General features: G+C 40.3%; 1 protein-coding gene across 6 annotated transcripts in view; it reads left to right on the forward strand.

Annotated features, from left to right (window-relative positions):
* LOC126291962 (uncharacterized) overlaps positions 1–26891 on the forward strand; it is a 153519-nt gene that overhangs the window by 60318 nt on the left and 66310 nt on the right. For 4 of the 6 annotated variants that reach the window (XR_007551955.1, XR_007551957.1, XR_007551953.1 and 1 more), the window contains one exon: positions 13676–13830. The exons of the other annotated variants lie outside the window; for them this stretch is intronic. The gene's annotated coding sequence lies outside the window, so the exon portion shown is untranslated. The remainder of the gene's footprint in view (positions 1–13675; positions 13831–26891) is intronic. 6 annotated transcript variants of the gene reach the window in all.

Here is a 26891-nt window from a genome sequence, read left to right on the forward strand (position 1 = left end):
CTTGTGTAAGAGGAAAGTTATTTTAAAATTAACACTTCTCAAACCACCATTCCCAATATTTTCCCGCGAACTATTAGGAATTCGAAAGTAGTTTGCTGTTACGACCTATTGCACTGTCGTCATCCTGAAGTCTTTGAAACATTTTGCTGTCGGCAGACGCTTGTGTGTGTAAGAGGTGGACCAAACAGTTATTTTGAAGTTTATTTTAACGGCTATAAATAACTGCCACTTATTTTTCACTGCCGAATACTCTAGGCGGGGTTACAGTAAAATAACGAAGTAGGTGGAATCCATCAGTTCACTTATCAGTATAATTATAATTACAATTACGAGTAGTGCTAAGTGGTGGTTCCGGCGGAGGTTCGAGTCCTCCCTTGGGCATGGGTGTGTGTGTTTGTCCTTAGGATAATGTACGTTAAAGTAGTGTGTAAGCTTAGGGACTGATGACCTTAGCAGTTAAGTCCCATAAGATTTTACACACAGAGTGCTAAGTGGCAGGAATGTTACTATAAATCGTGCCATAGCTTTAGCAAATTAACTGTCCGGTAAATTGCATTTGATGTTTGGGCGGTTATTGGTGTTTCATATTATATGTACGTAGGTTATCAGTTGCTGTTAGAAATGCTATCCTCGCAGCTACAACAGAAAGTACGCTAAACTTCGCCACAGCACTGTTTGTGTGAAATGTTAAAAACGTGTTTTTTAAGTAAGAACTAATACCTAAGCTGAATACTGTAGGTAAAATTCGACACACATAATTTCTTATTGCGCTCACTTAATAGAATAAGTATACTGCTTTGTAATGCAACACAAAAATATACATAATGTGATAGGTTCGTTTACTCATTGCACGAGACTTTATACGCGCAAACAAAATCGACACTCGGCGCGGTGGCTGATGGCAGCGACTTTAAAGGCATTTCCCATTTACAGACGCTGCCATTATCCAGCACGCCGAGTGTCAACTTTGTTTGCACTCTTAATAGCCGATTTGAGGAAAGTGAGAGTATGTTAACCCAAGTTTTATGTAAGATTTCAAAAAAACTGCCGGTTTCTTCAGCTAGCATGACGGTCTTAATTTTTTTGGCGGGAGAATGACTGAATTACATTTCTCCAAGCTTTCAGTATCTCTTACGTTTGACATTATTGTACGCAGAATTACAGTGGGTGATTGGTAATGTTGACCTCGTAAGGGCGACAGATTTAAATGCCTCAGACGTCATTACGATACCCTTTTTACTCTGTTGATGTAATTCTTCTTTGGGTATCCAGAGTCTGAATTAGTAGTATTGATGATGGGAATACAATTACGTTCAGAACTTTCTCAAGAACATAATTTCTTGTCCTGAGGAATACTTTACCTGTCGATACCATGTTTTGCTTTTCTTCATTCTGTTACACATAGGAGGCAATAATAAAAACTTCGTGTGTCAATACCAACTGCCAGATTTGACTTTTTTGTTCTTTTTACAATTTAATATCATGAGAGTTAATTGTCGAATATGTAACAGACTAAATAATGAACGAGATAGGTGAGCACTCAAAATGAAGGGCTAAGTTTGGCATATACCAGAGCCTCAAAATAGCGGTGAGTGCGACTGCCAAAGTTTTTTAGTGTTGCTTAACATAATGGACCTACTCCCCATGAACCATAGACCTTGCCGTTGGTGGGGAGGCTTGCGTGCCTCAGCGATACAGATAGCCGAGGGCATGCAACTTTACTGTATAATTAAATGACGATGGCGTCCTCTTGGGTAAAATATTCTGGAGGTAAAATAGTCTCCCATTCAGATCTCCGGGTGGGAACTACTCAAGAGGATGTCCTTATCAGGAGAAAGAAAACTGGCGTTCGACGGATCGGATGGTGGAATGTCAGATCCCTTAATCAGGCAGGTAGGTTTGAAAATTTAAAAAGGGAAATGGATAGGGTAAAGTTAGATATAATGGGAATTAGTGAAGTTCGGTGGCAGGAGGAACAAGACTTTTGGTCAGGTAAATACAGGGTTATAAATACAAAATCAAATAGGGGTAATGCAGGAGTAGGTTTAATAATGAATAAAAAAAATAGGAGTGCGGGTAAGCTCCTACAAACAGCATAGTGAACACCATATTGTGGCCAAGATAGACATGAAGCCCACGCCTAATACAGTAGTACAAGTTTATATGCCAACTAGCTCTGCAGATGACAAAGAAATTGAAGAAATGGATGATGAGATAAAAGAAATTATTCAGATAGTGAAGGGAGACGAAAATTTAATAGTCATGGGTGACTGGAATTCGACTGTAGGAAAAGGGAGAGAGGGGAACGTAGTAGGTGAATATGGATTGGGGCTAAGAAATTAAAGAATTTTGCACAGAGCATAACTTAATCATAGCTAACACATGGTTCAAGAATCATAAAAGAAGGTTGTATACATGTATGAAATCTGGAGATACTGACAGGTTTCAGATAGATTATACAATGGTAAGACAGAGATTTAGGAACAAGGTTTTAAATTGTTAGACATTTCCAGGGGCAGGTGTGGACTCTGACCACAATCTATTGGTTATGAACTGTAGATTAAAACTGAAGAAACTGCAAAAAGGTGGGAATTTAAGGAGATGGGACCTGGATAAACTGACTAAACCAGAGGTTGTACAGAGGTTCAGGGAGAGCATAAGGGAACAATTGACTGGAATGGGGAAAAGAAGTACAGTAAAAGAAGAATGGGCAGCTCTGAGGGATGAAGTAGTGAAGGCAGCAGAGGCTCAAGTAGGTAAAAAGACGAAGGCTGGTAGAACTCCTTGGGTAACAAAAGAAATATTGAACTTAATTGATGAAAGGAGAAAATATAAAAATGCAGTAAATTAAGCAGGCAAAAAGGAATATAAACGTCTCAAAAATGAGATCAACATAAAGTGCAAAATGGCTAAGCAGGGATGGCTAGAGGACAAATGTAAGGATGTAGAGGCCTATCTCACTAAGGTTAAGATAGATACTGCTTACAGGAAAATTAGAGAGAGACCTTTGGAGAAAAGAGAACCACTTGTATGAATATCAAGGGCTAAGATGAAAACCCAGTTCTAAGCAAGGAAGGGAAAGTAGAAAGGTGGAAAGAGTATATAGAGGGTCTATACAAGGGCGATGTACTTGAGGGCAATATTATGGAAATGGAAGAGGATGTAGATGAAGATGAAATGGGAGATATGATACTGCATGAAATATTGACAGTGCACTGAAAGACCTTAGTCAAAACAAGGCCTCACGAGTAGACAACATTCCATTAGAACTACTGACAGCCTTGGGACAGCCAGTCCTGATAAAACTCTACCATCTGGTGAGCAAGATATATGAGACAGGCGAAATACCCTCAGACTTCAAGAAGAATATAATAATTCCAATCCCAAATGGCTCAGAGCACTATGGGACTCAGCATCTTAGGTCATAAGTCCCCTAGAACTTAGAACTGCTTAAACCTAACTAACCTAAGGACATCACAAACAACCATGCCTGAGGCAGGATTCAAACCTGTGACCGTAGCAGTCCCGCGGTTCCGGACTGCAGCGCCAGAACCACACGGCCACTGCGGCCATCTCCAATCCCAAAGAAAGTAGGTTTTGACAGATGTGAAAATTACCGAACTGTCAGTTTACTAAGGCACGGCTGCAAAGTACTAACATGAATTCTTTGCAGACCAATGGAAAAACTGGTAGAAGCCTACCTCGGGGAAGATCAGTTCGGATTCTGTATAAATGTTGGAACACATGAGGCAATACTGACCCTATGGCTTATCTTAGAAGCTAGATGTAGAAAAGGCAAACCTACATTTCCAGCAGTTGTTGACTTAGGGAAAACTTTTGACAATGTTGACTGGAATACTCTCTTTCAAGTTCCGAAGGTGGCAAGGGTAAAATACAAGGAGAAAAAGGATATTTACAATTTGTACAGAAACCAGATGGCAGTTATAAGAGTCGAGGAGCATGAAAGAGAAGCAGTGGTTGGGAAGGGAGTGAGACAAGGTTATAGCCTCTCTCCGATGTTATTCAATCTGTATATTGAGTAAGCAGTAAAGGAAACAAAAGAAAAATTTGGTGTAGGTATTAAAATCCATGGAGGAGAAATAAAAACTTTGAGGTTCGCCGATGACATTGTAATTCTGTCAGAGACAGCAAAGGACTCAGAAGAGCAGTTGAATGGAATGGACATTGTCTTGAAAGAAGGATATAAGATGAACACCAACAAAAGTAAAACGAGGATAATGAAATGGAATGTAGTTAACTCGGGCGATGGTGAGGGAATTAGATTAGGAAATGAGACACTTAAAGTAGTAAAGGAGTTTTGCTACTTGGGGAGCAAAATAACTGATGATGGTCAAAGTAAATTGGATATGAAATGTAGAATGGCAATGGCAAGGAAAGCATTTCTGAAGAAGAGGAATTTGTTAACATCGAGTATAGATTTAAGTGTCAGGAAGTCGTTTCTGCAAGTATTGGTATGGAGTGTAGCCATGTGTGGAAGTGAAACATGGACGATAAATAGTTTGAGCAAGAAGAGAATAGAAGCTTTCGAAATGTGGTGCTACAGAAGAATGCTGAAGATTAGATGGGTAGATCACATAACTAATGAGGAAGTATTGAATAGGATTGGGGAGAAGAGAAGTTAGTGGCACAACTTGACCAGAAGAAGGGATCGGTTGGTAGGACATGTTCTGAGGCATCAAGGGATTACCAATTTAATATTGGAGGGTAAAAATCGTCGAGGGAGACCAAGAGATGAATACACTAAGCAGATTCAGAAGGATGTAGGTTGCAGTAGGTACTGGGAGATGAAGAAGCTTGCGCAGGATAGAGTAGCATGGAGAGCTGCATCAAACCAGTCTCAGGACTGAAGACAACAACAACAACAGCAACAACAACACTATGGAAAATGAACTGACTTGAGCTCTTTGAAAACGAAAAGCATATATTATTCAAAAACTTTCATGTTGTGTGCACAAGTAATAGTAGGCCTAAAATAAGTAATTCTACAGTTTTATTTAAATGCTACAGAAAAGGTATCTGACCTAATTATTGTTGTAAGCATACATGTATTCATTCCAAATGCCTCCAACAAATGGTTACTTTGCTATACATGCGTCTGAAATGTAAATATTCCATTGTACAATTTCCCTATATAAAATTAATGTGCTCTATACTGTGTAGACAATGTTTCAAAGTCAATCGTCCAAAACTAATCGAATAAAATAGAGCCCTTTTGTAATGGCTGTATCACAATCATAAGTTTTGTGCTATATTAGCAGGTCTGTTTTTTCGCCTCTCCATTTTCTTCAATCCATTGCTTCCTTCTTAAGGCTGCTGTATGTTACACTGTCCATCACAACATCCAGTATCTGAAATCTCTTTCTTTCTTGCTTCCTTTTCCCTTCTACATAACCTTCTAAAACTGTTTTTATCAGTCCATCATTCTTTCTTAATATATGCCCAATGCAATTTCGTTTTCTTCTTTTTATTACATCTAGTATCTGTCTTTTATCTCCCACTCTTCTCAGTACCTCTGTATGATGTATGCAAATTGAGAAAAGTCATTTTTCTCTCAGTAAAGCTACAAAGCTATGTTTCGCCAAATTGCATAAGTCTTTTGTACACAATTCGATAAATCACACTTTAATGTGATTGGTTTGATACAGCACCAGTATTCTTTCATCACATTGATGCCACTGAGCTTTAGGGTTATGGTATACTGTGAGAGAATGCTGAACTATTTTCCACTTTTTGATGGCCTACAATACTCAAATATTTCAGTAAGTGTAAGTCCCTGAAATATAGTAACATGTTGCATACTCTTTACTATATTGCGTTGCTTTCCATGTATAAGACTATTGCTATTATTACTGGCCTGGAGGCAACAACACAGATAGACAAGAACATGAAGTGAAAAGTTACCCTCTAATGGAACCAAAGGCCTGAAAGAGTGTGACACCTGTTGTGGAACTACGAGAAATGAAGAAAATAGAATACCGTTATTTGTCAACTCTCTTGAATCTCCAATGGCCAGCAGTTATTTCCGTAGCAGTACGAAAATATTTTGTTCACTCCAGTAACTATCCTCTGTGGAAATATCACCGGTCTACGACCTATAACAGGAGTCGGGAACACAGTTGCCAACTTCCAGGTTACCTGTAGTGGTTGCCCATTAACTGCCAGAGAACAAGAACTGTGAGCGAATACGATAAGTGGCAGAGAAAAATACCGACCTGTGACAGTTATTTCCATAGTCGCTCGATTCCCCCCCCCCCTCCCCCCCTTTATTGTGATTTTAATACCCGTATAACAGGTAGGCTGGCAGCAGCACAATACGCCGCTCTTCAGCCAAAGATAGTACAATGATAAAACGGAGAAGACACATGAGTTGGAACAAAACGGCAGGGAAAAAACAGTAGACAGATTAACATAAAAAAAACATGAAGCCATTCACACTCGATGACAATCCACACTACAAACTGTTGACACGAAGTATAAACACTGAAGATGTCGATGGCACTGGTGAACGATGGAGTGTGACGGTGAACACTGAACACCTAAACACGACAGCACACACGAGACACTGATGGCTCGCGAATGGCGCGCAAATCTCCACTTAGCGTGTGCGAGTCCGGGGACCTGCCAAGAGGGGAAGAAGGGTGAGGTGGGGGAGAGGGGAGAACAAGGATGCCAATGGCTGAGGTGATGGGGGGAGGAGGAGAGAAACAGGGGAGGGGAAGCTCGGGGGAAGAGTGGGGAGAAATGGAGAAGGGAGGGAGGGCGCCCAAAGGAGCAAACACAGGAAGAGGGAGGGAGGATCAAAGTTGGTAGGAGGGGTAGGTAGAGGGGAGGAGGGCATTATCAGGGAGAGGGAGCTGGCAGAAGCCACCTTGGGAGAGGGTAAGGAAGGTGGAGAGATGGAGACCGAGTGGGACGTGGGTATACAGGCACGGCAGCGGGTGGGGGCGGGAGAGGATGGGAGAGACCAGTGGGTGAGGAGGATCGAATTTGCGGGAGGTGTACAGGATCCGTATCCTTTCAACGAAAAGGAGGAGGTGGGGGAACGGAATGAGATTGTACAGGATCCGCATGGGGGAGGGGAGACGGATGCGATAGGCGAGGCGGAGAGCATGGCGTTCAAGGATTTGAAGGGATTTATAAAAGTTGGGTGGCGGGGGGGGATCCAGGGCGGATGAGGGATTTATAGGTGTGGAGTATGGTGGAGGGGTCCAGACCCCACGTACGGCCGGAAAGGAGCTTGAGGAGACGGAGTCGGGAGCGTGCCTCGGCTTGGATTGTCCGGAGATGGGGGGTCCAGGAGAGTCGACGGTCGAGGGTGACGCCAAGGTACTTAAGGGTGGGGGTGAGGGTGATAGGACGGCCATAGACGGTGAGATAGAAATCAAGGAGGCGGAAGGAAGGGGTGGTTTCATTCGAATTCCTTATGGCAACTGTTTGTCCTACCTGCCCAAAACTCGTGGGACCATGTACAATGTTGCTACGGTCGCTCTTACCGGCCACCGCTCTGATCATGTTATCTTTGTTTGTGCTGAAAGTAGCAAGAGCGCACGATATAATGCACAGTTATGTCAACAAATGGTGCGCAGTCTCACAGTTATTTCCATGGCGTATAGAACACCTTCCATATGTCCATCCCACTCCATCGTAGCCAGATCTCAAACCAGTTGACGCGAAAGCATAGTACGATCTTCGGTAAACAGATGGCACGAGGCACTGTTCGCTGTTATTGAAATAACTGCTAATATCAGATCGAACGGTTATCACAGTAACTGCTACTTTTCAATAACCGGTTATTTCTATCAGTTTTGTTATTTTTGCCACCTCTAACTGTGAACTGTGTTTTGTTGTAAATTGGTCATTCTATGTCAGTTCAACCAGGGGCTCCAGCTCATAGTCTCAGATTTAACTGAAATTCAGTACACTAATTCTACCATGTGTGGAACACTCGTGTAAAAAGTATTAAGTTTCCCCTGCCAATTAGTTCCAAAATTATTACTTGTGAAAGAAGGTGGCATGACACAGAAATTGCAACCCGCATCTGGCAATCTATCTTCATATCCAACTTCAGGTCCTAATAACTTTGGAACTATTGCACACAGTCCAGTGAAATTTTTACAGCCCTGTAACATCCATTTAGAGAACACACTCCATGAATCAAAACACCAACAACATATTTCTGAAGGAAAATAAAAAATTCCAAAATGTGATTAAAAAATGTAATACGTTAAAAGGTACATATTGTAGGTGCCCTCCATGCCAAATATAATTCACTCAAAAAGGGTATAAATTTTTTTGTGGTAAGCTTAATGTGGCCTAAACACACACAGAACTCATCATGCCCATATGTCACAAAAACTGAGTTACATGCACACAGAAACACAAAAATTTGAAAAATTACCTGAAAAACATGGATTTTCTAAGTGTGGTGCACAAAAGGGACAAGTGGTATCCAAGCCAAATTTCACACACTGCATAAGTAGATCATAATGGTATATATCTCAGAATTTCAGTATGTTATTGCAAGAAATTTGTGTACAACGGAAGTTGACAGATGTATTTGGTGATGTGGCCATTGTTTCACAACACAATTTTGTAAAAATGTATCATAAGCTGTTCTGCCTCTTCTTATCCTCCCCCACAACTGTTTAATCACTAAGCAACAACATATAGACAGATTAACTCAACCTATCATTAATGTTTACTGCACCTTAACTGCTAAAAACCAGTCGATTGTGCTTCGAACAGAAGTTCTCCCACACTTAAGCTACTGTACTCTGTACATTGAGTGGCAAATTGTACTGTCTTCCTGACACTGTGGTAGGAACTGGAACTGTCATAAGAACAAAAGGAATCCAACACCTGTGTGCCAAATGTGGCCAATGAAATGATCTTGCTGGTGCCATGAAGTTCACAAATACATCACCTTGTGCTTCACAGCACTAAGTACCATTTGCCATCATAAACAGCAATAACATAGCAACCTGGTTGATGTTGCTGCTTTTGCTTCTGTATCCTGAATCAGACACACTGTAAAGACACTTGTTGTGCATGAACCTGTAGTTATAACCGGACAGTCTGCTCATCTTCACATTGTCAGAGTCCGCTGGAGAGAAGTGATGATGGCTCCTTGTGCCTACAACAGTTTTAATGTGTTCTAGTCTGCTTTTTAGCAACTCTTAAACTGATTTCACCTCCTCTTTCGAAACATAGAATGATTGTATGCCAGAGAAATTTTTCTGTACCCAGGTAAATAATTTAAGAGGTGTTAGAATGTGACCTTCTGTAGGGTGCTGCAGACTAGCTCGTGATGCCATGTGCTTAATGGTAGCACCAATACCATCACATACATTTTTACCATGACTTATTGCAAAAAAAATTCCGTTCTGCGTGAATCTGAAAATCGTGGTAATGCATGCATAAATTTTTGAGATTTTTACAGTTATTGTGCTGACTAGCTGCCCCATCACTGAAGTATTTCGCAAAATGTATGTGAGGCAGCTTGTTTTTAAACAGTCACTAAAAACGCACGGGTTCACGACAGACACATCACCTGATTCACCTCTATAGTGAATCGCAAATGGATGGAAAGTTGCTTGACTGTTGTCCCAATGATAACTTTAATGGCATCTTGAACTATAAATGCATAATTTTCAGAAAAGTCTAGTATTACCATAATTTCATCTTGTTTCAAATTACCCTTACAAAACTGGAGATAAGCCGATTGTGCTCTTGCTGTGAAGCTGTGTGTGGTTAGTTTGTCCATTTTTTGCAACACATTTAAGCAAATCTTCCCCTGTACTTTGCTTTGTTTCAAGACTTTTGTGATCCATGTGTGTCCATTGTTTATAAGAAACAAGTTCATCGTCATCCATAAGGAGTTCACCATACAGTTTGTTATTTATGTGTTCTGCAAGATTTACCTTACCAGGACACTTTTAACACCTGTGTATCATGCACTGGTAGGAACTGATGTCACACACTAGCAGCTTCATTGCACCTTTGTAATCTAGACCAGAATCCTTTATAGCAGCAAACAACAGCTTAGCATTTTGATGGGTCCCACATACACAAACACTGTGTGTGCCCCTTGCACTTAGATGCACAACCCATTTTCCCCGAAGATTGAAAAAAGATGATAAACCTACTTTGGTATTGGGATACTTTTCCTTGAATTCTACATATAGTTCTGATATGTTGCATAGCAACAGTCTTTTTTGCATCTCTACATGTACATTTCCCATTTTCACCATTACATAGACTTTTTTATATGTAGAAACATTGAATTCCTTTGCAGTGTAGTCAATAGACCAGCTGGAAGGTGCAAGGGTAAGAATAGCTACTTTTTTCTGGTGTGTGGATATGGCACATTTTTCTTTGAAATCATGCACAATTTTGTCCAAATCAGAGCATTTCTGGCATGATTTCTGTTCCTTTGTAGCAGATAGTTCTTCCTCTTCCACCATTAGTGTGTCAGCTATTTTGTGTTTTAATTCCATTTGAGCTTCTTGAAGTTTTCTTCTACCATAGCTAATCCTGTCTCTTTTCCCAACTTTGTGTGTCTTAATGGGAGACAAAGCAAGAGCAGTCACTGAAGTATTTAATTGGTCATCAGAATATTCTTCATTTTTAGCAGTTTTTCACACCTGGAACATAACTTTTGTTCTGGTTTCATGTCAAGTCCCATGCACTGATTCACTTTCAGTACTGATTTTATATTAATTTCTCTGAGGCTACACTTCACTGTCTTCTTATGAATCTGAAATGGATCAAAACAACTTCTTTGTAGGAAAGAATACATATCCATAAACACTTTCATATGATGATAACAAACACTAAAGTTTCCTGGAAGTGTACTTCTTGTGCCCACAGGGTGTATCCCGGATCTCCATAGCAACAAATCTTGGTCCGGTTCATCCAGATCATACAGTACAAAGCGAATGCCACATTTTGTTCCATATGTTGTTTTACGACATTCAGATGCTTGTGCTCTACCAATACTGCAACTTGTTTGAACAAAAGCACCACTGGTACACTCTTCTGCCTCCATACTGACTTTCCACATCAGTACTGACAAGTCTAAACTAGAATCTTAAAAACGTGAGTAACCCTTAATTGTTGCTTGTTTCCTTTGTTGTTCCTGCCTAACAATGATTCATTCTGTCCCTGAAAACTACCATTGTTTAACTTTCTATTGCCTAATAGTTCCCAGCAATCGCCGCAGCTTTATGTGAAAGAAGGTGTCTTCATCATCACTATTACTTTCTAAATCATGTTAAAAGAAACGTAACCAAATACATCTGTGTCAACTTTTATTGTACACAAATGCCTTGAAATTTTTCCACATAATTATGATCTACTTGTGCAGTGTTTGAAATGTGGCTTGGATATCACTTGTCACTTTTGTGCTACCACACTTAGAAAATTCCTGTTTTTCAGGGTATTTTTCAAATTTTTGTATTTTCGTGTGCATGTAACTCTGTTTGTGTGAGTGATATGGGCAAGATGAGTTCTTTGTGTGTTTAGGCCACATTAAGCTTACCACAAAAAAATTTATACCCTTTTCGAGTGAATTATGTTTGGCATGGAGGGCTCCTACAATATGTACCTTTTAATGTATTAAATTTTTTAAATCACGTTTTGGAATTTTTTGTTTTCCCTTAGAAATATGTTGTTGGTGTTTTGATTCATAGAGTGTGTTCTCTAACTGGATGTTGCTGGGTTGTAAAAATTTCACTGGACTGTGCGGGATAGTTCCAAAGTTATTAAGACCTGAAGTTGGGTCTGAAGATAGATCGCCAGATGCATGTTGCAATTTCCGGGTCACGCCACCTTCTTTCGCAAGCCATAATTATGGAACTAATTGGCAGGGGAAACTAATACGTTGCACGCGAGTCTTCCACACTTGGTAGCATTGGTGTGCTAAATTTCAGCCAAATCTGAGACTATAAGCTGGAACATTTTCTCAAATTGGTTGAATTGACATGGAATGACCCAAATGGCACATTTTGTTTGAATCTACAGTTTTATTTTGGTGTTATTCTCTCATTTGTATTATTGCTGCAGCATTATTACTTCTGCAGTAGTGGGATAAAGTAAAATTCTTTCTAAGAGGATCAGTTCTTACCAGTCAAAAGTACGAAAATTTAACTGAAAACTAAAATAATGAAAAATTCCCAGTTGTCCTGAGGAGTATACTCCATGTACTATGGATGAATTGTTGTTGTTAAATTTTTAAATTATTACTGTGACCATTATATCCTTCCTCTTTTATTAAATCACAGAAAAGGTAGACAAATCTTTAATCTTTTAAAGCAAATGAAGCATGTACTTCATTGCTATATCACTTCATAAAAATATTTCCAGCCTAGAGTTGGTGCCATTCTGCAGCACAACAGAAGTCTGGGGACGACAGCGAGAAAATATTGTATAGAACAGATGGGGACAATTCTTGAAACCAACACGCCACATGTACAGCCTTGGGGAAGAACTGTCATAGGCGCACACGGCACAATTTTCAGAATTATGCTTTTGAAGTTTCAAGTGAAATAAATAACTTGTAATGTAAAAATGTATTTCTTAAGCCTTTTACACTGTAATACATTATTTATTACATATTCAGAAATAAAAAATATCATTTAATGGGTGGAAAGTGAACAGTAAATTTCGAAATAAAAATATGTCATGACCTTGATAGTTTTAGTCAGTGATGGATCATAAAGTGTGTGTCATCTGCATACTCAAGGTCATCTTCGTCGTCTTTGTCCAGAATTCTTGAGAAGTGGGATTGGTCAAGAACTGTTTCAAATGTAATAGATACTTCAGTTTTGCGACTTGAAGGGGCAGCTTTCCATTGTAAAGTTCTCTCCGTTTGTGTGGATCACTTTGCTTACTATGCTTTCTTGATTTCTTCTTTTCTGTGCGTTGATTCCCAGTTAAAACAACTTTCAAAAAGATTCTAGTTTGCCTTGTGAAGCATGAATCTTGGCTTCTACTGTTCAACATTTATAATTCTAATTGATCAGAAAGCATAGGGCGCATTTTAACATAAAGTCAAAGTTTGGCCTAGTTTAAGATTTCACATCTGTGACACAATTGGTAACAGTGTAGAACTATGCTTTCATTTTGGTATTACTAATGATGTCGCTCCAGTCATCGGATGTCTCAATGCAAGATTTTACATTTACAAGACTCTGTATCCTTGTCTCCCTCCATGTAAGAGTGGCCTCATTTTAGTGTATGAACTATGTTGTGCAGAAAACACTTAACTATGGAATTATGTGCTTTACTAAAATGTTTAAGCATCAAGCAAATGTCATATGCCTCCTTTCAGGCAACACCATCACCATACGTGTAAAATATTGAGATTGTGTCTGACAATAAAATAAATGAAATTAAGTTGACAAAGATAGTATACGTCAGATGTGGTTATGTTAGAAGTATGCAGATATTTTTGAAAATCAACAGTAATTGTTTCTTTTTATTGAATAAAACTTCACACTTTTCACCAAATGTTCTTTTCTTTCATTCTCCTTTGTAAGTAGGTCCTGTGCTAATGATGCTTTAGTTTCTTTTTCAGTTGTCTTAGTATTTTCTTTCTTTTTTCTTTGTCATTAGTCTTAGTAATTTCTCTTCTAACACTCATATCTGATTTCAGGGAATCACAACAGTTGCTCGTGTCTTTTCGAAGGCATCTGAAAGAAATATTGAAATTTCACTTAAAAACTTAACAGAAAGTTGTCAAACCAACAGTCTGTTCATTATTAGACTCATTGCATATTCTGTATAGTTTGGCTTCAAGTAACCCTTCAGGTAAGTAAACCCTTGGTGTATCCTTTATAGAATAGTGAGATTTCCTTTCTCTCCAAGATTTAATGAAGGAAAAGATTTTGAATTTTATTTGCTGAGGTAGTTGTTTTGGGCCGTTTTTATGTTTACCTCTGAATTCAGTCAGCTGTTTCTATGAAGTTTGTACACAGCGATTTATAATACTGTATAAGGATAAGATGGCCTTGTGGCAAACAGTTATATCCTGCAATGAATTGCTACCATCAACGTGTACATGATAACAATAAGAACACCCAAGATTTGTATATAATACGTTGTTCCTTAGATGATACAACTTGAAAACCCTTGCAGTGAGAGCAAATGTAATTTTCACCTGTCCCTTCAGTTGAAGCTCACAGTTTTCTCATCGTATCCCTCATTCTACCTGTAGTCCTCCTTTTCTTCACATCACTCTTACACTCGTCTCTTCTTTACTGTCTGTTTCGCTAAAATCACTTGACGTACCTCATTCCACCTGTGTTCTTCCTTTTTTCCCCCCCTCTCCACATGTCTCTGTATGTTCCTTCATTCTTCAGTGTCTTTTGCTAAAATCACTCAACATAATGTACAATGTTTAAACGGGACAGGACGTTACATAATTGTAGGCAGAATGATAGCATGCCAGAAAACAAAGCAAGCACTGCTAATGTAATCGAATATGTATGGAGGGGAACAAATGGAACCTTGACCTCCTTTGCCCCCCAACTTGTGTACTCTGTGGTCATTCTTCCCCACTAGCCTCGATTGTTCCCCTATTATAACTTAGGGACTACGATCTATCATGCGTGGGTGATATCATAGTTACAGTAATCTCAATTTGGTGGAGAAATGGATTTGGCTTGCCCTTTCCTATGGCCCTTCACCTGTTTTGAAGTGTTGGACTTAATGAGTAGCTGCTTGCATCCAGGGTAAGATCTAGGACTGCGGTTTTGTAGCGGATATGAAGAAGCAGTGACTAACAGTGGCAGGCAGAAACGAATGTCTCAATACATCAAAAATGTCTTGGAATGGCATAAGAAATGCACGATATCAGAAGAAGGATGTTAAAGTACTTGAAACTGGTAACTGATAGTTTGATAAAGTTTTTGAAAGCAAAAAAGTTAGTGGTGTAGCAAGAGAGTTGGGGGGAGGGGTGGGGGGTGGGGGGGGGGGGGAGGATGCACACTGGGTACCAAGTCCCTGGTCGCAAAAAAACCTGCCAGTATATGTAAATGGAAGTTGGAGAGGTGGAGGAAGGGAAGAGAAGGGAAGGGACTGCTATGTCAGCTGCATCGGGACTTTATGCAGAATCTGCAAAGGTGAGTGCAAATGTGTGCTGGACCAAGATTTGAACCCGGGATCTCCAGCTTACTAGGCAGTTGCGTTAACCCCTGCACCACCTGGAACGCAGTGTCCGTTGCAAATGTGCATACCTCTCCACTGACCCACACTCCTATCCACAGTCCTTGTCCATGTCCATGTCCTTCAATGCCCACTACTTTGAGACTTCAAGAGGTGGTCAGGCATAATTATGCAATCGTACTGAAGAAAATATTCTTGCCCGTAGAGGCGAATTAATTATATGAATGAGAGGTGTCAGTTCTTTTGGACATGGCTCAAAGAACAGCCTACGGAGTTGCAGTAGATACAAAATAAAATAAAAGCATTGTTCAATATGCCTAAGCTAGGTCTTAATGAATTGGAGAGAGCCAGTGTGATTCAATAGCTGTGTTAGAAAACTGAGATGTAAACAAATAAAGCTTCATCATAGATTCAAGGAGGAGAATGTGAAACAGTTTATACAATAATTGCTTAGGATTTTGCCTATCGTGATGCACATATTGGTTTATGGGAACAGGCAGCCCATGATCGTAGTTGCTTCCATAGAAATATACCAGACCTGCCCAAAGTTTTGCCACCTATTCTGGTTGTATGCCATAGAAGTCATGTATGGAGTAAATTTTGTAAGGAGGATTTTTCATAGTACAGATTGTCAGAACAAGGATGTGTTAATTACTGCCAGGGGTAAACTGATATCAAACTACAAGAATTTGTAATGGTTGCTATCCATAAAGCATCATGTGTATTGTCATCTAAATAGTATATGACTGTGAAGGTTAAAAATGTGCTGAGTCTCTCTGATGTAGCAACAGCTGAACTGTATAAGTCTCTCTGACATTGCAAAATGTATGAAGTACTAAAGCTGTCTCTCCAGCATCTGAACAGTTTAGTTTCATGGTACATGTGTATGTTAGAATAAAACATATTACAACTTGTAAAAGAAAAATATTATTTATTATCATATATACACTCCTGGAAATGGAAAAAAGAACACACTGACACCGGTGTGTCAGACCCACCATACTTGCTCCGGACACTGCGAGAGGGCTGTACAAGCAATGATCACACGCACGGCACAGCGGACACACCAGGAACCGCGGTGTTGGCCGTCGAATGGCGCTAGCTGCGCAGCAGTTATGCACCGCCGCCGTCAGTGTCAGCCAGTTTGCCGTGGCATACGGAGCTCCATCGCAGTCTTTAACACTGGTAGCATGCCGCGACAGCGTGGACGTGAACCGTATGTGCAGTTGACGGACTTTGAGCGAGGGCGTATAGTGGGCATGCGGGAGGCCGGGTGGACGTACCGCCGAATTGCTCAACACGTGGGGCGTGAGGTCTCCACAGTACATCGATGTTGTCGCCAGTGGTCGGCGGAAGGTGCACGTGCCCGTCGACCTGGGACCGAACCGCAGCGACGCACGGATGCACGCCAAGACCGTAGGATCCTACGCAGTGCCGTAGGGGACCGCACCGACACTTCCCAGCAAATTAGGGACACTGTTGCTCCTGGGGTATCGGCGAGGACCATTCGCAACCGTCTCCATGAAGCTGGGCTACGGTCCCGCACACCGTTAGGCCGTCTTCCGCTCACGCCCCAACATCGTGCAGCCCGCCTCCAGTGGTGTCGCGACAGGCGTGAATGGACGGACGAATGGAGACGTGTCGTCTTCAGCGATGAGAGTCGCTTCTGCCTTGGTGCCAATGATGGTCGTATGCGTGTTTGGCGCCGTGCAGGTGAGCGCCACAATCAGGACTGCATACGACCGAGGCAGACAGGGCCAACACCCGGCATCATGGTGTGGGGAGCGATCTCCTACACTGGCCGTACACCTCTGGTGATCGTCGAGGGGACACTGAATAGTGCACGGTACATCCAAACCGTCATCGAACCCATCGTTCTACCATTCCTAGACCGGCAAGGGAACTTGCTGTTCCAACAGGACAATGCACGTCCGCATGTATCCCGTGCCACCCAACGTGCTCTAGAAGGTGTAAGTCAACTACCCTGGCCAGCAAGATCTCCGGATCTGTCCCCCATTGAGCATGTTTGGGATTGGATGAAGCGTCGTCTCACGCGGTCTGCACGTCCAGTACGAACGCTGGTCCAACTGAGGCGCCAGGTGGAAATGGCATGGCAAGCCGTTCCACAGGACTACATCCAGCATCTCTACGATCGTCTCCATGGGAGAATAGCAGCCTGCATTGCTGCGAAAGGTGGATATACACTGTACTAGTGCCGACATTGTGCATGCTCTGTTGCCTGTGTCTATGTGCCTGTGGTTCTGTCAGTGTGATCATGTGATATATCTGACCCCAGGAATGTGTCAATAAAGTTTCCCCTTCCTGGGACAATGAATTCACGGTGTTCTTATTTCAATTTCTAGGAGTGTATTTTTATAAAATAGAAAGAAACTTCCACATGGGAAAAATATATTAAAAACAAAGATTCCAAGACTTACCAAGCGGGAAAGCGCCGGTAGATAGGCACAATGAATAAACGTGTGTTTTATTCATTGTGCCTATCTACCGATGCTTTCCCGCTTCGTAAGTCTTGGAATCTTTGTTTTTAATACATATATATTTTTATATATGTTGCTAATATACATTTGATACTTTGGGGAGTAAATCACCATTGTTAAAAAATATCGGCATTCTCTTTCTCTATAGATCAACCCCATTCAATACTCTCCAATACTTTCCAAATAACTGTTTCTTTATATTCCTTAAATTCAGCATGAATTTCTCATAAGCCACTTGGATCACTAATACACTTAGCAATGCCTTCTGTAAACCCCATTTGCATGGAATTTCTTTTTGTAGGATTAAAGCCTCGTTTACACTGGTGCAACATCTTGCAACAGTGCCGCATGCTACGTGATGCATGTTGTTGCATGAATCACGCAGCGTAGACAATACCATGTGTCATGTCGCAAGCTGCCCCTCCTAAGCTGAGTGAGTTTGTGTGCGACATTTTCTGTCCGGCATTGGTAAATTCGAAAATACGGAGTGGTTGGACGAGAAGTATTTGGCGTTCATAGAGGATTAGAGACAAGCTAAGGTTCTGTGGGACGTACATGAAATTAATTATAAAAATAATGTAATGAAAAGATGTTATATGAAATCTCGCTTCAAAATATGAAATCGATGAGGATGCCGTGAGGAAGAAGATTAAAATTCAAGTGTGTTTCATCTCGAACACACACATGTGACGAATAAAAAAAAGTGACGCAAGGGGTAATATGGAAAAAATTGTTCGCAAATGAATTTTTAAAACTTATCTTAGATGTGATGGAACCACATGCAGCTCAATTGTAAGTATCTCAATTTCAATAACTATTCATATTTCTTAACTGAGTACTGTAGTATACCAATCCATGGCATCAAACGTATATTATATTTGTAAAATAGGAAATATTATTGTGTTCTTAGAAAGCCCCAGTTATTCTGCCATTAATTCCTAAGTTTTTAAACTGTTGTAATGAATAGACTGCATATAGTACCTTCTACCAAATACTTTCCAATAAATATGTAATCGATAGATGTAAACAGTAGTATCAAAGTACATTTTACTACAGTAGAACACACAAACAAGTTCGTAGGAAGAAAGCAACTAGAAAGTTTGAATGCATCTAGATAATTCATTTATTTACATAAATTAATATACATTGTAGAACGAACATAATTTATATACATTGATGCAGGATGATACTGTTGGAATCTCTCTTGCCACTCAACCTTTCCATGTGGTGTCATAAAATATTCTTTGAATTCCTCTCATACTGCCTGTGCGTCACAGGAATGTCTTCGAAGTACCTTTGTTAAATTCATTTAACCTGTATAGTTGCGAGTAGCGTCTCTCCATTCTCCAAGAATAATTACATCATTATGGACATATTCTGTATCCAAACTACTTTGAGGTGAATAATTGTTTTGGACGGTGCACTTTGTCTTAAAAAATATGGAGATAAGTACGAGCTTTTGTAACTATTTCAACATTCTCAACTTTAAATAACACTGCCTTCCTAAACACTTGTGCGCGAGAAGGTCGATAATTAAATGTTCTTTCCTCTGACCTCGTTAACTGCCCAGCATACGGTTTCATTATGTTTGTGATCAATGGAAATGCCTCGTTCGCTACTAAGACATATGGTGTCAAATTTTCTCTTGCTGGCAGAGATTCTGGGGAAGGCATGTTTAATTTATTTTCTATCAACACATTATGAAACGAAGTGTTCTTAAAAACTCTTCCATCTGATAGGCGGCCCTGACAGCCAATATGTATGTATTGAAAGCAGTAATTTGTATCTCCAATTGGCATAAGGACTTTTTTTAGTTAATATATTCACTTGCAGAATTGGCAGGACATATAATTTGCACGTTTGCCATCTATGGCTTTTACAAAGTGAGGGAAGTTCCACTTCACTTCGAAATTTCTGGCAACATTCTTCAATAACCTTTGGAATCTGAAAAGTGAAATATTATCACTTATTTCCCTATCTTTTCAGAATGACAACAAAGAGGACACGGAAACAAAAGATGAAGATGCATGCCAGCCTTTTGAAGAAAACTTGCCTCAAACACCATCTACGTCTCATGAGGAAACAGCAAAAGAGAATTACTGTTGTTGTGGTCTTCAGACTGGTTTGATGCAGCTCTCCATGCTATCCTGTGCAGGCTTCTTCATCTTGCAGTACTTACTGCAACCTACATCCTTCTGAATCTGCTCAGTGTATTCATCTCTTGGTCTCCCTCTACGATTTTTACCCTCCACGTTGCCCTCCAATGCTAAATTTGTGATCCCTTGATGCCTCAGAACATGTCCTACCAACCTGTCCCTTCTTCTTGTCAAGTTATGCCCTTCTTCCCAATTCTATTCAAAATCTCCTTATTAGTTATGTGGTCTACCCATCTAATCTTCAGCATTCTTCTGTAGCACCACATTTCGAAAGTTTCTCTTCTCTTCTAGTCCAAACTATTTATCATCCATGTTTCACTTCCATACATGGCTACACTCCATACAAATACTTTCAGAAACGACTTCCTGACACTTAAATCTATACTCGATGTTAACAAATTTCTCTTCTTGAGAAACGCTTTCCTTGCCATTGCCAGTCTACATTTTATATCCTCTCTACTTCGACCACCGTGAGTTATTTTGCTCCCCAAATAGCAAAACTCCTTCACTACTTTAAGTGTCTCATTTCCTAATCTAATTCCCTCAGCATCACCCGACTTAATTCAACTACATTCCATTATCCTCATTTTGCTTTTGTTGATGGTAGTGATGCTCAAGCTGAGGAAGCTTACCAGATTTTAAAAACTGTTAACAACATAGATTAGTGGAGAATGTATGCAGAATTCGTCGCCAATGAATAACACAAACATATGTGAAGCACATCATTGGAAATGTGCTATTCAGAACAGCGTTGGTGGAGTCTTAGAAACCAACTCCCAGCATTACATCATTACAGCTTGTTCTATCGGAAAACAGTGCAGAACAGTGGCTAGCACACTGGTCTTGCATTCAGGAGGAAGACGGTTCAATCCCACTTCTGGCCATCCTCATTTAGGTTTCCGCGAGTTCCCTAAATCTCTCCAGGCAAATGCCAGGATGGTTCCTTTGAAAGAGCATGGGCGACTTCCTTCCCCGCCCTTCTCTAATCCAATGAGACCGATGACCTCGCTGTCTGGTCTCTTCCCCCAAACAACCCAACCCAACCCAACAGTGCAGAAATAAGCTGTCAAGAAGCTAACTGCGAAATTGTATAGTTTGATAATGATGCTGGTGAGAGTGATGAATTTGTTGAAGTACCAGAAACATCAGAAGAGGTCTATCAATTTTTGCTATTTAAAAAATAAATGAAATACTTTGTACCAATCATTTAATTTTGATTATAGCTTATTAAAAAATTAAAATAAAGGCCTTCATATAATCCTTCAACACTGATGAAATAGCTTTGCATATTTCTGCACTATGAGGGAAATAGCAGAATATGATACTTTGAATAAGAACATCAGTGACTTGCACGAACCCCCAGTGCTAAAAATCGTAATCCGATGGGCAGTCGAATTCTTGGTGAAATACTGTCTTGGCAATTGGTATCTTTCTTTAGAATGAGAGGTGTTGTTAACTGTCATAAATAATTCCAGTCTTCACTGGACATTCACTTAAAATTACTAAATAATTCACCAATATCTGCTGCTACATCTCCTAGTACACTCATTCGTGGGCCGCCTTTAAATATTCTTCTCTTCCACCATCATTTCCTTTTCCATTTATTTTCATTTCCATTGTCAGCTACATGTGCGATGACAAAGCAGCCACCGCAATCACTTTATCACCCATTCTCCTTCAAGACTCAGTGTGGCAGAGATTCTGTTGCTTTGATGTAAGTTAACCTGCCACATGCAACATAGGCTCCAAGTTGTTGTCTTTTCTAGCATACTGCAAGATGACACACAATACATTTCCGTAGCATGCCACATTTTGCAAGATGTTGCTCCATTGTCCCTGGTTAGCAGCAGCTCAAGTTCTATTCTTAGAATAGTGCAGAAAACACATTATATGAACATGTAATAACACGTTACCGGAGAATAAACGAGGGATAACTGAACTAGTGATTCTGGCAGAGTTCGGGAAGTTAACTGGAGAATAAGTTTGACAATGGCAGAGGTAGTTACAGAATCAGTGATGACAAGATTGTTAGAATGAGGAAGGAGAAAGAACTGGGACATCACACAAATTGTATGGAAGAATATGATGATTCCAAATTTACATAAAAATTTCGTACTGCTACTTTTCGATTTTAATGCTTGAGAAACTGGAACATATGAATGAAATGTGAAACTTGTTTCCTAACATAAAACTTTTCTCTTGTAGTAGGCCTAATTGGCATTTGATATCAGTACTTAGTGAATTGTATCCTGTTGTGTTTTTTATGTAAATGAGGTTCATAAAAATAACCATATGTGTCAAAGCAGTCTCGCTTATTTGGTGTGTGTTACAATTGCTCCAGTATTCGAAAGACCAATTTCGTTTTATCTGTCAGACTGTGACAAAACAGACGCAATCAAATAGAGAAACCTTATCAATCTTGGGTACTGTTCATATTAACGGCTTTTTCAGTGTTAGACACTGCCATTTTGATTTTTCTTTTAGAGAACATTTGATGATTCTTTCGCAGAAAGGAAATCGCACAGTGTACAGCTGTAGCAGATCAGAGAGAAAAAAAGACCTGAGGATTGAAGAAATGTGCACTATCTTGCATGTCTCTTGACTTTACTGGTTTTATGTTTTGTATATTTAATTTTATGTCACACAAACGAGAGAGCTTTTAGCTAATACACAATAGAGAGTGCATATTTTCTGGAGAGTTCTTATTCTCCTGGTCACAAATAATCCCCCACAGTATTAATTAATTTTTTTTCTTCTTTTTTTCTTTTTTTAAAAGTGGAATTGGATGTCAAACGGGAGCAGGAGGGGTGCCATAGGATATTTTAATTTCCACTGTCCTGAGTATAGGGTTGATGGCTTTCATTACAAAATTTACATGTCTGAATTACACAGAATGAAGTATGGTGATGTGCAATAGAAGGATGCTGTGTGAAGAAGCATGGTACCGCACTTTCGTACACTTAAGACAAACAACATGCCTTACATTTCCTCAAACATATATGTTTTATGTATCAAACTCTTCAGAAAAACGTATGCTACAAAGAGAATTTGTTTTTGAAAAATCAATTTTTTTAAACATTTTTGATGCTTGATGGAGGGCACAAGTATCAAACTTTTGCCGTGGTTGGGAAATATCATAGATCTAGGGCTTCCTGGAGGGTGACATCATGCAACTACCATTACCCTGCTCAGTTGTTGACTATTTTGGAATGTCGAATGAGAATAACATGTTAGAAATTCATAGCAGAGACTTTGTTGAAGGGTAGTAAGCCTGGACACTACAAGTGAGTAGTAGATCGAGATCTGCTGGAAGTACTAGATGATGTCCTATGTACAACATAAAACACCTGCTTCGGTGGAGGAGGATTGTCATCTGCCGGAGTCGAAGGTGATTGTGCCGGAGATGGCACTTGCGGCTGGGCGGCACCAGTGTTGGTGATGAGTGGGGGCAGCCGTGACTTGGACAGCGAAGGTGCCAGACCCACGGGCGAGGTCAGGGGTGCGAGCCGCTCCAGCAGGTCCGGAGGGGGCCCACCCTCCAGGGAAGAGAAGGGCGACGTCGCAGGGCCCGCAGGCCGGAACGTGGACAGCACGCCCTCTCCTTGCCCCGAGCTCGAGCCGGGGCCCCAGATGTCCTCGTAGTCACTCGCTTTGTCCGCTACGGAACTGCGGTAGTGCACAGTTGGCGACTCCAGAATGTCCGATTCCTGAAAAACGAGGTACAATATTGACAGTTGCAAATGCTTCTCATGTACACATACGTGCACACACACACGTTCACAGTACAGGCGAATCCAAATGAATATGACAATTAGACGTGGTGGTGGTGGTTAGTGTTTAACGTCCCGTCGACAACGAGGTCATTAGAGACGGAGCGCAAGCTCGGGTTAGGGAAGGATTGGGAAGGAAATTGATATCAAATTTCCACATCAAGGCATGTCCACAGTGAAAATTGGTGTTAGTTAAAGAAGTTATGCTGCCACTCATAAAGAGAGTGTGTGGGTTGCTATAGTACAGCTGGTTGAAAATCTGCAGTTACTTGGGAACATACTGTGGTATGAAATCATCACAGAGCCAGTTTTAATTTGTTAAATCTACTACTACAAATGTTAGTATGGTACTGTTGCGTACCAACCTTGTGTAGGGCAGTAAAACTGTGTATCGGGGGAGAGGGGGGGGGGGGGTGTTAAAGGCTTTGGTGCTCTCTTGCTCCATTATATTCTTTGAGGGTAGTAAGCATGCACTTTTTTCTGTACCATTTGCACATGGAGTAAGTTACTTTAAGCATTCAGTTGTGGTGAACCTGTGCAACTTGTACTCTGCAATATACGTTACTATAGAGAGACTGGATCTATGGTGGAAATATTTTAAAACTACTCTTTGATTGTGCTGTCAAGTTTTTAGAGTTGAAATGCACTGTGGTCTTGCACTAGTGACTTTTTGGTGTTGAAATATCATGGATATGAGGGGAACAACCAATTACTCTCATAAGACATTGCTGTTTTGTCAAATATGTTTACCATCGCTGACGATCATTTTATAGAGAATGATGTGAACATACCACAAACTCCAAACTGCAATCAGATATTAATTCCGTGAACCGTTGCTTTTATGAAGCTTCTGAAACTTGTAAATGGGTGTGTCGGATAAATGTTGTATTGGGTGTCCAAGGCAGTAATGCCACCCTTTTAAAGAAGTGACTGTAGTGTGTGGAACTTGGTAGCTATATGTATGTTTAAGGACTGTTGAATGATATTAAATTGCAGTCGGCATTTTTGCATTGTGTGTGATCTGCAGTCTCTCCTTGTGTATGGAACATTCAGTTTCGAAGTTGTGGTGGTTTTGGGTCTGCGGTAGAAATGCGAATACCTTCAAGTGATAATTCAGTGGATAGTACTACTATATGTCAGAACTACACTTGTTTAGCAAGTTTGAAGTTATAGTAGAAACGTAAAATGTGCTGTGCACGATATCATAGAGTTGATTCATAACACCAAAGGTCTATATTGCTAGTGCTAGGCGGCTGTTAATTTTTGGAATGTCTTATGCCCATTTTGGAGACAGGACAACAACAACAACAACGTATATTTATTCCTTTTTAGCCTATTGAGAGCTTGTTTAACACATGTAACACATAAGCGCAGCACTGAAAAGAGCTGGACCAACATGTCAAAATTCAGTGTTGAGTTCAGACCCTGGATAGCCTGACTTTTGACACATTATTCAATGATTTCACCATAAAATTGATGTGAAAATTCGATGACTGTCTACCATATTTACTCGAATCTAAGCCGCACTTTTTTTCTGGTTTTTGTAATCCAAAAAACCGCCTGCGGCTTAGAATCGAGCGCAAAGTAACCGGAAGTTCTGAAAAATGTTGGTAGGTGCCGCCACAACTAACTTCTGCCATCTAATATATGTAGCGCTACACAGGCATGCTTTGCAGGCACAAAGATAAATACTGGCGCCAAAACCTCTGCGTCAGTAAATAAATAAAAAAAGGTGGAAGACGAGCTTTTTTTTTCCTCCGCCCCGAGTTTCGACCACTGCATTTTCATGCATTAGCCATCGAAGTAAATACAAATTCTGTATTGTTCATCTTCGAATGTTGCAGCGTTTCAATGTACTACGAAAACCCGACTGGTGAGACTGTTAGGGGTGTTTGTCAATATGGCCAACTCTACGTTCTGAATTTTTTCCTACCTGTGAGAAGAGATGGTTCCTAAAAGGAACTTTTATGAATTGTGAATCACATGCAGTATTCTCTTCACCATAAGAATAATACGAATATAAACATTTTGCCATGTATTCTACATGTTTGCTGCTATCTCATTTAAATCGTGTCTGCCTAATAAACTACGAAACTAGAGTGAGACAACAGCAAAAGCGGAAGAATATACATATCATGTTATGTTTATATTCGTATTATTCTTATACCTAATAGTGATACAGTCAGAAATGAAGCACGGCAATTGACTAAATTTTTAAATCTAAGATGACTCTAATTTCGGTGCAGAATGTAATGTACTAAAGAGGCGTCTGCAAAGATTTTCAGAGAGAAAAATGTTCGCTAAACTCTCAGTCAGAACATCTTCTGTCATACGCAGTCTATTATTTGGTTCTCATTGCTCAAAAGCAAGCCGTAAACACCCATTATCAGAATGCAACAAACAATGCGTGACACAGTACAGTAATGCATCTTCAGCTTAGTGACGTCAACACCCATAACTAAGAGAACGGCACTTATCAGATCAAAGAAAAATTAGCAGTCAATTAAAACCAGACGAAGCACGTGAAAAAGGAAGGGTACCCACATTAATATGGATGGAGTGCTTTAACTGCTAAGCTAACGACTCGAATCAAACTACTGTAGCTGTATCATCATTCATTCGACCTAAATGGTGTCTCATATTACAATGGATCAACTTTGTTTCGATTTGGAGGTATGGCCGAAAACTTTTCTCTCCCCTTGAATTTCGAGTCTCAAATTTCAGGTGCGGCTTAGATTTGGGAAAATTTTTTTTCCTCGATTTCGAGTCTCATTTTTCAGGTGCGGCTTAGATTTGAGTGCGGCTTAGATTCGAGTAAATACGGTATATGTAGAAATCCTATGGAGTCTGCTGATGGTACATATACACCATAAAAGTTCTGTGACACGACAGCAAATTCGGGCTGCCGTGTCATCCAGGTGTGAGTAGCTGACTGGGCCATGTGTACTCTGGCAGCACCTCTCCACGCGGAGAGACGGAGTGCAGCCAGTGTGCATGAATTGTATGTTACACTATGTGATAGGTAGAGCTGTCATGCTTCATTCTCGTTAGCCTGTGCTCGTATTCTCAAGGCATAGCGTTCATACTTTTTCCACCAGATGTGTCACTGGGCAATGCTACTGTCATCCACCACTATTTGGTGCTGTACACTGTTGGTGGTGGCAGTTCAGGTTTTGATGAGTATGATTCAGCCTGTAAATATTTACTCATATAAGCATGTCTCTTTCTTAAATTTCGATACTACATGGCTTCTGCGTATAAGTTCGCACGTTTGATGGCTC

Source organism: Schistocerca gregaria, chromosome 9, assembly GCF_023897955.1.
Source record: "Schistocerca gregaria isolate iqSchGreg1 chromosome 9, iqSchGreg1.2, whole genome shotgun sequence".
Taxonomy (NCBI): Eukaryota; Metazoa; Arthropoda; class Insecta; order Orthoptera; family Acrididae; genus Schistocerca; species Schistocerca gregaria.